This window comes from Grampus griseus (genome assembly GCF_964374135.1).
Source record: "Grampus griseus genome assembly, chromosome: 11".
Lineage (NCBI taxonomy): Eukaryota > Metazoa > Chordata > Mammalia > Artiodactyla > Delphinidae > Grampus > Grampus griseus.
Genome location: NC_139005.1, coordinates 51,371,249 through 51,385,665, shown reverse-complemented (window position 1 = coordinate 51,385,665; position 14,417 = coordinate 51,371,249). Strand labels below are relative to the sequence as shown.

General features: G+C 40.6%; 1 protein-coding gene across 1 annotated transcript in view; it reads right to left on the bottom strand.

The window, feature by feature from the left end:
- Positions 1-14,417, bottom strand: part of TBC1D30 (TBC1 domain family member 30) — a gene marked incomplete at its 5' end in the record, with an annotated part of 80,813 nt that overhangs the window by 48,769 nt on the left and 17,627 nt on the right. The gene's annotated exons all lie outside the window — the stretch shown is intronic.

The window sequence follows — 14,417 nt, the reverse complement described above, 5'->3', positions numbered from 1 at the left end:
AGCGCGGCGGGAACGTTGGTGGAAGGTGAAGCACCAGCTTCATCCCAAATTGTGTTAAACTCTTTTTCTTGGCATCTTAGAGAGGCATAGGAAGCACGTTAAAATTATTATTATATATTACTATTAATATATACTTTGTACATTAAATCTATAATATAATTATTATTATTATAATGGTTGTTTCTTTTGGAAGAGTAGACTTCAAGATAAAAGTGTTCCATTAAAAGCAGAGTTTTTTTTTTTTAAGTGCTTCCCCCGTCTCTCCAGCCAGAGACTTCAGCCGGCAGAATGGTTAGTGATAATTACTTTTTTTCTAAATCATTCTTAAACTACGACATTATGACATTCACCAGTGGATATCATAAAGATGAATAAGTCATAAGAAAGGAAAGCATATGGAGGGAAATACAAAGATATTTGTATATGCTAATATTTAGAGAAGGAACACCAGATGGATTAAAAACAACTAAAAAGTATTTATGTGGAAGGGAACAGTGTAGAAGAGAAAGGAATAGAAAACAGATTTCTCTAGATGTGCCTTATGTAGTTTTGACTCTGGAATAACATCTTATATTAATAATATTAATAAATCAAGCAAAAAGAAAACCCTAAAATTTGAAAATGAATGGAAACAAATGAACCTAACTAGAAATCCTGTTGATGGCATAAGAACACAGAAAAGATGAGTAAGTTGTTTTAGAGTGTAGTGTTATGCCTGCGTATCAATGGTGGTATAGACTCCAAGGGCAAAAAGAGCTGCAAAGAAATCTTAAATGTCATTCAGTAGCATTACTGTTATTAATAATATTGGTGTTATTTCTTAATTCTTATGTACACTATAGGATAACCTAAATAAATAATTATGTTAACATCATAATCAGTCTGCTAATTTGGGGTGATTTTAAATGTTTCACTAAGTAATGTTGTGATGGATATCTTTGTTGACTAAGCTTTACTAGATTTTTGAACACCTAAAATGAATTTCCACAGTGGGGTTATTGGATCTAAAGGCATAATCATCTATATGACATATATTGCTAAATTAAATCTTAAAGGATTATACCAGTTTAGTCTGATTGACACATTTTCATCCTCCATCTTCAACAGCTCTCAGTATTATCATTTAAACACTTGCTGCTTTGATAAAGAGAACTGTCATTTTTGTTGTTTTTATTGGCATTTTTTTATTAGTAGTGCAGTTGAACTTTTTTTGGTATGTTAACTAAGCAGTTATATGATATTTTCTGTGAATTTCTTACTCGAATATTAAAGTCTACATGTTTTCTTAATGAAAAAATAAATAAATATGTTAAGGTCAAAAGAAACCAAGATGTTTTCAGTGTAACAGAAAATACAGGTGTGCAACCAAAGAAATTAAGTTTTTTTTATTCCTGCAATAGTATATTTTAAATGGAAATAATTGTATGAACTCATCCTTTTTTCTTTTCAAAAATACATATAAAGCTACTGAATAGGTATAGAACTAAAGACAACCCAGCAGCAGTGAACACCCCCATCACTCAGGATGTGGTCTCTAAAAACCGTTCCGCACTAAAAGGAACCAGGGCTCCTTTGAGGTGCAACTGATTCCAGTTCTGGGCCAGAAAAAGTACAAGATGAGCCTGAAATATATTGATGAATTCAGGAAGGAAGGATGTGCTCCAAGACTAATGGGGTCATGTCAAAAAGACATGAGAGGGGCTTCCCTGGTGGCTCAGTGGTTGAGAGTCCGCCTGCCGATGCAGGGGACACGGGTTCGTGCCCCGGTCCAGGAGGATCCCACATGCCGCAGAGCGGCTGGGCCCGTGAGCCATGGCCGCTGAGCCTGCGCGTCCAGAGCCTGTGCTCCGCAACGGGAGAGGCCATAACAGTGAGAGGCCCGCGTACCAAAAAAAAGACATGAGAGCCACACAAATAGGATACTATTGGCCAAAGAGGGAACACTTTGAGCATCAAAAACAATGACTGCTAATCGACAGATGAATGGATAAAGAAGATGTGACATATATACAATGGAATACTATTCATCCATAAAAAAGAATGAAATTTTTGCCATTTGCAGCAACATGGATGGACCTACAGACTATCATGCTAAGTGAAGTAAGTCAGAAAGAGAAAGACAAATATCATATGATATCATTTATATGTGGAATCTAAAACATGACACAAATGAACTTATGAACTTATTTATGAAACAGACTCACAGACATAGAAAACAAACTTATGGTTACCAGAGGGAAAAGGAAGAAAACAAACTTATGGTTACCAAAGGGAAAAGGAGGTAGGGGAGGGATAAATTAGGAGTTTGGGATTAGCAGATACAAACTATTATATATAAAACAGATAAACAATAAGGTCCTACTGTATAGCACAGGGAACTATAATCAATATCCTGTAATAAACCATAATAGAAAATATGAAAAAGAATATTTTATATATATATTTATAACTGAATTACTTTGTTGTACACCAGAAACTAATGCAACATTGTAAATCAACTATACTTACATATAAATAAATAACTTTTAAAAAAACAATGGCTGCTATTGATTGAAAGTATTAACTTTTTAAAAAATGCATTTCTTATGATATTCTGAAAGAACTAAAAAAGAAGTCCTTCACACAACTCTGGCACACTTATTTTGTAATCAGCACATTCTGGACTTTGTGAATTGCCCTCAGAATTTGAGGACAATGTCAGAAATGATATAACACTAAGCATGAAATATACATTTCACATATAAAAATCTGTTAAAATGACACTGGTCATCTGCAAAAGTAAAGCCAGCTGATAGGGATATAGAAGCTATTCAGTTATGCCCACCTGACTGAGATAAAGATGCCTTGAAACAGGCAGTAGCCTGCCTCATCACTTTAGAAGATAAAATCATTATTGAGCCTGGTTGTGATGAACTGTTTAGCTTAGATTTCCCAACATTTCACACCAATCTCAGGTACAGAAATCTACACTTATTCAGCCCGATGCTTATAGTTTCAGTACATGTTTGTTCTCCTTCAGCTTTCTCTTAATTTTATTAAGATGTCCCTTGACTGCTCTGGCCTGAGAACGATAACTGAAAGATATCTGTTGTTTGGCTTTGGACAGTTTTTTAGAGGGCAACACAGACCCCTGGGTGAAGATGGTGATGAACACCCATAGTTAAAGGAAGAAAACTGGAAGGAGAGGGAAAATCCAGACCAAGGTGGTAAGTGCATGCACAGTATCGTCTTCCAGAGCTCTCACCTTCTCAAACTATAGAGGGTTCATGTTCTCTTTTAACAAAAAGGCTGTTCATGCTCAGTTTTAGCAGTGGGCCAGCAGGAAAGACAGCCTCGCCGGCCAAGAGGAGGAGCAATGGGCTCTGCTTTACAACACTGCCTCTGGGGTAGAAAGGAGGACGTACAGGCCTGGCTGACATCCACCACTCAGACCATCCCACACCCTTTGGCTCGGACTCCCTGCTCACCAAGCAAACTTTTGATTGTCATTTGGCTTCCCATAGAGACTTTGCCGCTGAGGAGAGGACACGCTGACCAGTTAACAGCGGTCAATATCCCTGAGTTTGCTCAACTCTCAGTGAGCTGAAGAAATCAAATTTCTGGGCCGCCAAAGCTGAAGCGTAGACCCTAGATTGCCAACCCACCCAGATGTGTCACGGCTGACAAAAAGGCCTGTCTCTGAAATTCTTCAGTTACAGCATTTTTCTTACTATTAGTGACAGGGGCTTGTTTACTTTCAAGATAAAAATTCTCTTTCACTCAGATTTATTACAAGGAAAAACTGACTTAAAAAAAAAATGCTTTCTTGAAAACTTCCCATGCTAAACTACATAGAAGTTGAAACTCACACAAAAAAATTTAAGTTTCTACTATTAAAGCAATACATAATGAAGGAATTAAATAATATTATTTTGTTTACATTGGAGAGGAAAGCCAAGACTGCCAACTTTCGTAGCAAACAGATAATTAAGCACTAAAATACAATGCTCTAAAAACAGCCATGGCACAAGCCTAGCATTATATTTACTGTATGACTCATAGTTTCTTATTCGTGTCTGGAATATTGTTTTCCAAACGCAAAAGAAGTCATCTGAAGTCAACCTGCAGAGGAAACAATGCCAGCATGAGCTCTGCTTGAGGATCTCAGCTGGTGAGATTTCCAGCCAAAGCCAACTTACCATCACTCTTCACTGAGTGATTTTTACTAATCAAATAATATCAATGAATTCACATTTGGGCAAATCGTACCTTGGCATGGTCCAGAGCAGTTATGATTTAAGCTGAGTTTGGGAAAAGGAAAACTTCACATCGGATGAGAATCTGTTACTGGCTTGCTAAAGAAAATGAGTGCTTTGAGGAAATACTCTGAATGTCTCAGAGAGTCCAATACCCATGGGACATCCCTAGAGATCTAAGCTCCCAGGCCAAAACAAGGAAGTAGGGGTCATTCAGCTACCCCTGCATCTTCAGGCTTATGTGCTGGCAGTGAGGCTTCCTTGAGAGCAAACTATTCCTTTAATGGAGAAAGGGGACAAGCCAGAAGAAAAAGCAAGTCCAGCATAAATAAAAGCTATGTCCCACAGGGCTTCCAGAAGGGAATCAGGTCTGGGATTCCTGTGGTTTCCTAATGATGTTACTTTCGTTTAACAGTAAAATCGTTGTGTTTTTTTTTTTTCTCTTTTTTTTTTTGTGGTACACGGGCCTCTCACTGTTGTGGCCTCTCCCGTTGCGGAACACAGGCTCCGGACGCGCAGGCTCAGCGGCCATGGCTCACGGGCCCAGCCGCTCCGCGGCACGTGGGATCTTCCCGGACCGGGGCACGAACCCATGTCCCCTGCATCGGCAGACGGACTCTCCACCACTGCGCCACCAGGGAAGCCCTCAATGTATTTTTATTATTTGCCATATAAATAAGTTGTATGGTGTATTCTATCCATTTCTACATGCATCAACATCAATTCCTCGAGTTGGGGTTGGGGGGGGTTACAAATACACCCTAGAAGGAGAAAGAGTTTGTCAAAAAAATAATTTTTCTAAGTTTGTCAATGTTCCAGTACTAAATTTTCTAATGGAGATGCACCAGGAGAAAAGTAAGCATGGGAGGAGAAAAATAAGTAACAACTACCTGTACCAGCTGTCTGCTGTGGATCAGGCACTGGGCTAGGTGTTTAAGTATCTTATCTCATTTTAACCCAACAAGGTAAACATTATTCCCCAAGAAATGGGGAGTAAAAGGAGAGTGTACACCTATATTATCAGGGTAATTTTTTCCTAAGCATGGGGGTGGGGGAGGGCAAGAAGATATATTCAAATATAAATAGTTAATTCTGAGTGGTGGGAGTATGGGAATTTATTGTATTTTTCCTTGTACTTTTCTGATTTTTTTTTTTATTCCTGAAGGAAGGAAGGAAAAAAAGAAGGAAAAAACAAAGAGGTTAAATAAGTTTCCCAAGGCCATATAACTAATAAGTGGTGGAGTTGGGATTTGAACCCAGGTCTATCTCACTGCAAAGCCACACCAAACCAATAAAATATAGCCAGGTATTTTTGATCTGAGCAGGATCAAAAACACTTTGGAAGTTCTGGAAGGAGACTTGTTCACAGTCTCATTGATGTTACCAAGTGAATGAAACATCCATAATTTCCTCAAACTCCCCTCTTATTATTTACCTACTAAAACAAACAAGATACTGGTAGAGATGATTGAGGAGCAGCATCAACAGGGTCAGCCCAGCACTGCCAGGTAAACAGAAAGATTCCATGATGCCAGAGCAAATGAGTGAAGCTCTTAGGTGAGGATTACAGAAGACCAGCTGTGTCCTATAGGATACGTGGCAGGGCATGCAGGAGTTCATTAGAACCCACAGCGAGATGGGGCTTGGTGGAGACCTCATGGGGCAATTCTTTCTGCATCAACCCACCCTATAACTCATCCAGGAAAAATCTGGGCCACCTTGAAGTTCCCCCAAGAGACTGCAGATATGATTTGTCTCTGAAAATAATTTTCAGGAGACAGGAAGCTGGTTCATTATTTGAGAAAGCAACAAACCAAAGACCCTCTCCATAGAGAGAAAATGTTAAATGATGAGGACTTGGGGTATAATCAGTCTCAAATAATTTTTGTGCCATTGTTGTGTTCCCTCTTGTGCAGGGGCCAGTTGTCACAATCACTGTATCTCAGAGTTAGGATAACATTCAAGATGATTCAAACTAAGTTGCCCAGACTTTTAAAAATGTGTTTGAGGGCTTCCCTAGTGGCGCAGTGGTTGAGAGTCCGCCTGCCAATGCAAGGGACGCAGGTTCGTGCCCCGGTCCGGGAAGATCCCACATGACGCGGAGCGGCTGGGCCCGTGAGCCATGCCGCTAAGCCTGCGCGTCTGGAGCCCGTGCTCCGCAACAGGAGAGGCCACAACAGTGAGAGGCCCGCGTACTGCAAAAATAAAAAAATTTTTTTTAATTTTTTTAAAAGTGTTTGAAAACTCTTGCACAATATCACAGACAGCAGAAAATTCTCATTAACCACTCACTGATGTTAAAGATTTGATGCAGTGACTCAATGCTTCAGATGCTTCCTTGCTGTATGTCCAACAGTTGCTTTACAAAATTTGGTGTACAACTGGTCAGAATGGCTATCATCAAAAAGAACACAAATAACAAATGTTGGCAAGGATCTGGAGAAAAGGGAACCCTCGTACACTGTTGGTGGTAATGTAAGCGGGTGCAGCCACTGTGGAGGATTCTCAAAAAACTAAAAATAGAACTACCATATGACTCAGCAATTCCACTCCTGGGTATATATCTGAATAAAACAAAAACACTAATTCGCAAAAAATACACGCACTCCAATGGAAGCAACCTAAGTGTTCAGGTTTAGAGTGAAAAGACAGTGCTTATATGTCAGTCCCAATCCCCCAATTTATCCCTCCCCCCTTATCCCCTGGTAACCATAAGTTTGTTTTTTACATCCGTGACTCTACTTCTGTTTTGTAAATAAGTTCATTTGTACCCTTTTTTAGATTCCACATATAAGTGGTATCATATGATATTTGTCTTTCTGTGTCTCACTTACTTCACTCAGTATGACAATCTCTAGGTCCATCCACATTACTATATATAAAATAGATAACTAATAAGAACCTGCTGTATAGCACAAGGAACTCTACGCAACACTGTGTAATGGCCCTTATGGGGAAATAATCTAAAAAAGAGTGGCTATATGTATAACTAATTCACTTAGCTGTACACCTGAAACTAACACAACATTGCAAATCAACTATACTCCAACAAAAATTTTTTTTAAAAAAAGACAGTGCTGCAGGGACAGACAGCACATGACAGAGGAGAAGCAGGATGGCCCCAGTCAGGACAGATGTGAAACTAGCCACTCTCCCACCCAATCTACTAACAAGGGCTGTTGGGAGTGGTGGCTATATTTTGCAATTGTCTTTAGTTCAAGAGGTCACTTTTCATTTCTCCAAGGCCTTGCAATCATGGGAAATGGGGGAAGGGGGAGCAGTAGGGGCCAAGGGTAAGGAAGGGGGGCTTCACGCCGAACAGAGCATGGGAGGGCTGCTGCCAGTGGAGCCTCCCTTCTCCAATGGGAATAGGTGGCAAAGCGGAAGAGAAAAGCCTGGTGGGGTGGAGAAAGTAGAGGGGTAGGAGGAGGGGGAGACATTCTGTCAAGAGATCCCAAACTCCACGAGGTAGAGAAGCAAGTCTTCTGACTGGACCTGTAACATGACTGATCCGAAACCACAGACAAGGGGTTGTGTATGAACCCAGACTGAAACCACAGACGCAGTTCTAAGTGAAGAAAATAAGTCACAAGGTCAACGCTGGGGAGACTGGAAGAGGACAGAAAGCAGATGGATGGAGAAAAATGGTTCAGGATGGAGGATGTAAGAATTCAGGGTCTAAAAGGTGTGTTTTTTATGTGGTGCTGTATGGACGGCACAAAGACAGACCTGTCATGCTTAAGAAGTCAGAGCTACCCCATGTTCACAGCAGCATCATTCACAATAGCCAAAGGGTGGAAGCAACCCAAGTGTCCATCAATGGATGAATGCATAAATGTGGTACATACATATGGTGGCATGTTATTCAGCCTTAAAAATGAAGGCAATTCTGACACATGCTACTACTACATAGATGAACCTTGAGGACATTATGCTGAATGAAATAAGCACGTCACAAAAGGACACATACCCAATGGTGGTTGCCAGGGACTGAGGGGAGAGAGGAATGGGGAGTCATTGTTTAAGGGGTGCAGAGTTTCCGTTTTGCAAGATGAAGACTTCTGGAGATGGATGGTGGTGACGGTTGCACAGCAATATGACTCTACTTAATACCAATGAACTAAGCTCTTAAACATGGTTAAGATGGCAAAGTTTATGTTGCATGTATTTTACCACAATGATTCAAAATGAACTTCTAAAAAAAGCCGGAGAGTTGCAGATCAGCGACTGGTGTTGGGCAGTTCTGAATATGTCTCTCTTACAGCAGTATCTTCCAAGACACAGTTCATCTTCTGGCAAAGGTTTTTGAGCCCCTACCCTGTGCAAGCGGTGTGCTAGACACTGGGAACATCGAGTAAGTAAGACACAGTCCGGCGTGAGATGCAGACCGGGAAACAGAGCAGGACAATTCCACGTGGCCAGGACAAGCCTGACCAGAGGAAGCACCAAATTCAGACTCTGGGGTCAAAAGTACTTTCCAGAAGGAATGATGCCTCAGCTGAATCCTAAAAGTAGAAGTTACCATATAGCAGAGAAAAGAGTACCAAAGCAAAGAGCATGTGGCGAGAGAGAATGCGGTGAACTTTAAGTACCACCTGTAATGCATCCTGCCTGGAGCACAGAGTGGGAAGGTGTGATCTGAAGAGAGGAGGATGGAGAGTCAAACAGCATCCACACATCAACAGTGAAAATTATTTTTCTGGGCAGTGACAAACCGGTTGGGGGAAGGATGCTTTAGCGTCCGATCCATGATTAATTTTGTGGAAAGAATATCATTAATGGCATTTTAGGACAAGCACAGAACAGTTGAGAGTAAATGAAACGCCAACTATCCATGTGGACATAAGCTCTTCTGGTGAGGGGCGGGGGGGGCGGGGGGTAAAATACACGTATCATAAAATTTACCATCTTAACCATTTTTAGCGTGTAGTCCAGTAGCGTTGAACTGTCGTGCAACCAGTCTCCAGAACCTTCATCTTCCCAAACTGAAACTCTGTCATCCATTATACAATTCCCCATCCTCCCTCCTCCAAGCCCCTGGCAACCACCATTCTACTTTCCGTCTCTATGAATTTCACGATTCTAGGTGCCTCATATAAGGGGTACCTATCTGTCTTTTTGTGACTGGATTATTTCACTTAGCATACTGCCCTCAAGGTTCATCCACGTTGTAGCATGTCAGAATTTCCTTCCTTCGAGGAGGAATAAGATTCTACCCTATGTCAAGAATATACAATGGAGAAAAGACAGTCTCTTCAATAAGTGGTGCTGGGAAAACTGGATGGTTACATGTAACAGATTGAAATTAGAACACTCCTTAACACCACACACAAAAATAAACTCAACATGGATTAAAGACCTAAATGTAAGACCAGACACTATAAAACTCTTAGAGGAAAACATAGGCAGAACACCCTTTGACATAAATTGCAGCAAGGTCTTTTTTGATCCACCTCCTAGAGTAATGAAAATAAAAACAAAAATAAACACATGGGACCTAATGAAACTTAAAAGCTTTTGCACAGCAAAGGAACCCATAAACAAGATGAAAAGACAACCCTGAGAATGGGAGAAAATATTTGCAAATGAAGCAACTGACGAGGGATTAATCTCCAAAATATACAAGCAGCTCATGCAGCTCAATATCAAAAGAACAAACAACCCAATCCAAAAATGGGCAAAAGACCTAAATAGACACTTCTCCAAAGAAGACATACAGATGGCCAAGAAGCACATGAAAAGCTGCTCAACATCACTAATTATTAGAGAAATGCAAATCAAAACTACAATGAGGCAACCATACTCTAAAAAAAATTAATTGAAAAAAAACAAAACCCTAGTCCTAAATGTTGAGAAATGGGTGAGGCCAAATAAAATAAATGTGAACAATCAAAAAAAGAAAGCTACAGTGAGGTATCACCTCACACCACTCAGAATGGCCATCATCAAAAAATCTACAAACAATAGATGCTGGAGAGGGTGTGGAGAAATGGGAACCCTCTTACACTATTGGTGGGAATGTAAATTGATACAGCCATTATGGAGAACAATATGGAGGTTCCTTAAAAATCTAAAACTAGAACTACCATATGACCCAGCAATCCCACTCCTGGGCATAAGGAGAATGCCTGAGAAAAGCATAATTCAAAAAGATACATGCGCACCAATGTTCACTGCAGCACTATTTTCAATAGCCAGGACATGGAAGCAACCTAAATGTCCGTCAACATGGAATGGAATGGATAAAGAAGATGTGGTACATATATACAAAGGAATATTACTCAGCCATAAAAAGGAATGAAATTGTATCATCTGCAGAGACATGGATGGACCTAGAGACTGTCATACAGAGTGAAGTAAGTCAGAAAGAGAAAAAAATGTATATTAACGCATATATGTGGAATCTAGAAAAATGGTATAGATGTACTTATTTGCAAAGCAGAAATAGAGACACAGACGTAGAGAACAAATGTATGGATACCACTCTCAAACGTATGGATGAATTGGGAGATTGGGTGACATATATACACTACTATGTATAAAACAGATAACTAATGAGAACCTACCGTACAGCAGAGGGAACTCTACTCGGTGCTCTATGGTGACCTAAATGGGAAGGAAATCCAAAAAAAGAGGGGATATATGTATATGTATGGCTGATTCACTTTGCTGTACAGGAGAAACTGACACAGCAGTGTAAAGCAACTATACTCCAGCCAAAAATAAATAAAATTTTTAAAAAAGATTCCACCATATGTGTAAACCACATTTTGTTTATCCATTCATCCATCAATAGACACTTGGGGTGCTTCCACCTTTTGGCTATCGCGAATAATGTTGGTATAAACGTGGATGTACAGATACCTTTTCCAGACCCTATTTTCAATTCTTTGCAGTATACAGTTGACCCTTGAACAACATGGGTTTGAACTGTGCTGGTCCACTTATACACAGATTTTTTCAATGAATACTACAGTTCTACACGATCTGCAGTTGATTGATTCCACAGATGTGGAGCTGTAGATACAGAGAAACTTGAGCATCCGTGGATTTTGGTGTCCACAGCCGGTCCTGGAACCATATGCTGCAGACACCTAGAGACGACTGTACACCCAGAAGAATGCTGGATCTCATGGTAATTCTATTTTTAATTTGGGGGGGAACAGTCATACCATTTTCCATAGCAGCAGCACCATTTTACTTTCCCTCCAAAAGTGTACACAGGTTTCAATTTTTCACACATTCTTGCCAACACTTATTTTCTGGGTTTTTTTTTTTTAATAGCAGCCATCCTAATGGATGTGAGGTAGTTACAACCATCTTATTAGCGCTTCTGAGCCTCCAATTTCCTCATCTGTAAAAGGAGTGTGTTGGACTAGATGATCCCCAAGGAGCTCAAGTTTCATGATTCTATGAATTGAGAGGAGAATTAGGTTGATTTACTGGGAAAACTCAGGTCATTTACTCATTCTGAGGCTCACATTCCCTAACTATAGTCACATCACTGACACCCCTCTGGATGTGGTTTCAAGTAAAACACAGACTGAAATTCAAGTGCAAAGAGCATTAACTTAATGGGAAAGTTTAAGAGAGGCTGGTCCCAGCCATCCGTGGCAAGGACACGGATACCACTGGATGCTGAAGGCGACTGGTCGACACAAGTGGAGCAAATTTCACATGCCACGGGTCTTCCCACAGGTGGGTTAATTATTAGCAACAACTGTAATGAGGACGCCTTCTACTCATTGTTCAACTTTCACTTTCACTCATATAAAGGGATGAATTGATTGCAACTAAATTTTTTTTTAATGGTCAGGCTGGGAGGGCAGAGAGAGATGGTCATTTCCCTGGGAAACTTGTCATGTTTTTCTGATGTGGGGTGAATCCTCCCCACTCTCAAATACAATGGCTAAAACTTGAAAGAGAAAATGTATTTTCTTCAATGAGACACCCTGAAGAAAAGTCACCAGTAAGTTCCCAAGAAGAATACTGTTTTTACAAACTGGTGAACAAAGGCTAGCAAGATGATTTGCAGAAAATCCAGAAACATCAAAAACAGAATCCAGGACTCTCGAACTCACAGCCCAATACTGTTTGCAAATTTAGTTCCTCCTCTAAAAAGGAGAATTATTATTATCACATCTTTCCATGAATAACAACAAAAAAATCTATTAATATGGATGTGTACAGACTTTAGCTCCATGTAAATCTGTGTCTTTTTGTAGGAACGCTGCAACATTGTGGACCTCGATGTGGGAATCAAACTTGAGAAACCTCCTTAACGACCTATTAAGAATCCTCCTCCAGGGCTTCCCTGGTGGCGCAGTGGTTGAGAGTCCGCCTGCCGATACAGGGGACACGGGTTCGTGCCCCGGTCCGAGAAGATCCCACATGCCGTGGAGCGGCTGGGCCCGTGAGCCATGACCGCTGAGCCTGCGCGTCCAGAGCCTGTGCTCCGCAACGGGAGAGGCCACAACAACATGAAGACCACAACCTCCTCACATTACAAGCGTTGAGGGTTGAGTCCCTTATACCTTTCGTGCGTCATCCTGGGAGAATATGGGCAGAAAAAGCTCAGAGAGGGCCACCAACGTGGGCTAAAAGACATCTGCCCCAAAGAATCAAGATGTATGGAGAAAACAAGAATGACGTTTGTGTCCCTTTTCCACTAGTTTTTAATTATATTATAACTGATTCTAGAAACTGTGTGATCTGACAAATCAGAAAACTGCTGGATATCAGAGGCGACAGACTGGGCCGGAAGAAGGCAGTGCAGGTCCCAGATCAGGGAAAGGAGCAAGCCTGCCCTCTGCTGGCAATCCTGGGTAGTGGCAGTAAGATGTGAGGAGATGATCTCCACCTTTAGCTGGAGGAACTAGACACACAAAAAAACCAAGACACCCAGCTACAGCAACTTTCATACACAGCAGAAACCTTATGGAAGACATCGCAGGCCAAAGAGCAAACTTTGATGTTGCCTTAGTAACCATGTCCTGGAACATTCCTTTTTGCAAATGGTGTTGAGAAGGCAATACTGGATGAGACCGAAAAAGAGCTCCATCTAAAAGACTAGGCATGGGCAACGATGAGCATTCATTAGAAACAATTCTCTTCCAACATAAGATATTAAAATATATTTCTATACAGAGTCCATTATAAACATCTACTTGTTCATGCCCTCCCCAGAAAAAAATATTACATTATTGTTCAATGACCTCGAAAGTAAAATCATGACAGAAATGCCAAGAAGCAGGTAGGAAAACAAAGCTCCTGCAGTCTGGGGAGGGAGATAGGTCAGATCCATATTTAGAACTGAGTAGGTACAATTTTACAACGCCGTTAAGGACATATTCTATAAAGACAACACAGCTGAACTATCTGTCTCTGCTATTTTCCTGCTGCCTGGTATATACATTTTCAAACTTTCTTTCTAACGAGAGTGATATCATCTAATTTTCCCTACTCACTTCATCCTCACGTAGAGATAAGGCTGCACTCTCATTATCGGTTAGTATTATGTACTAAATGTTCACTTATCAAGTAGTTATTGTCAAATAGCCATATCCTCAAACAGCTTTCAATCTAGTTGAGAAGGCAGTTCCCAGACACTAGTGTTCTATGTTCAAGAGGCAGTTACACCAGATGAATTCTGAGGTTCCCTCTAGCTCTAATTTTATATCCAGAAATACTAGATTACTAAAAGTATCCTAAGTACCTGATGTCCTCGCAGCCTCTGCGCCATTATCTCTGCCTGGAATATTGCCCCAGCCCACCTACCCTTAGCTACGTAGCACATTCCTGTCATTCTTCTCATTCTAGTTCTTTTTTGAAGTGCTTCAAGGACGATTTGGGTGATTCTCACCTTGGACCCTACTGTCCTTGTACACACAGGCAGTTGCCTACTTTCAGATATAATGTGTTTACTTGTCATCTTTTCAACTGAATCACATAAAAGAGGAGCAATCTCCTTGCATGTTATTGGACAAGAGTAAGCCATCCTTTCCCAAAGAGCTAAAGAAGTCTAAAATCCCTAATTATGATCATCTAATATCTCCTCCTCCAACAATCCCATCCCATCAATTTTTTTAAATGTGAGGAACCCCAACTCCAACCTTCTCAATTGCCTTCAAATGCTAGTAGTATCCAAATGCTGGTAGAAAAGGCAGCCTCTAAACCTCCCCA